The sequence below is a fragment of the Microtus ochrogaster genome, chromosome 8 (assembly GCF_000317375.1).
Source record: "Microtus ochrogaster isolate Prairie Vole_2 chromosome 8, MicOch1.0, whole genome shotgun sequence".
NCBI lineage: Eukaryota > Metazoa > Chordata > Mammalia > Rodentia > Cricetidae > Microtus > Microtus ochrogaster.
This window is the reverse complement of record NC_022015.1, coordinates 67,371,276-67,371,834: the sequence shown is the minus strand read 5'-3', so window position 1 is coordinate 67,371,834 and position 559 is coordinate 67,371,276. Positions and strand designations below refer to the sequence as shown.

The window sequence follows — 559 nt, the reverse complement described above, 5'->3', positions numbered from 1 at the left end:
CAGCCAATGAGGACCTGGTCTAACTCTGTACAGCTTTATCATCTAGCCTTCTGTGGTGTTCGGAGCCACAGACATCAACACAGATCACAGCTGCAACTGGTCCAACAATCAAGAATGCTTGTTATTAGGAGCTTGCCAAAGGGAAATTACTGAATGGGTATATAGTAATAATTTATATTTTCCAGTGATGTCATATTAATAACTCAGTTTTAGATAAACATTAGCACTTGTGATGGCCAGTACAGGTGACAAACATTGTGGGTAGCAGTAGCATCTGTGCAGTCACATGTGAAACACTTCACAATAGAGGCTGTGTATTCCTTAGACCTTGAGGCAATGAAAGCAAGGGGTACAAGAAGCATTCATGAGGGGCAGGAGGTAGAAGATGCCCCAGAGGAAGCTATAGGTGATCGGGCGACGAGAACAACGTACTTTCTATCTCTTCAGGGAGCAATAGAAGAAATCTGATCTGAAGGTGGCAAGGAAGAACACAGGCCCTACAATCTGTTATTTCTTAACTGTCCTGATCAAGACTTGTAGGCAGAGCATTACCCTTAGT

General features: G+C 43.1%; 1 protein-coding gene across 2 annotated transcripts in view; it reads right to left on the bottom strand.

Annotated features, from left to right (window-relative positions):
- The window catches only part of LOC101998871 (cytochrome P450 2C27-like), a 95,398-nt gene that overhangs the window by 30,943 nt on the left and 63,896 nt on the right, over positions 1-559 (bottom strand). The window lies entirely within an intron of this gene.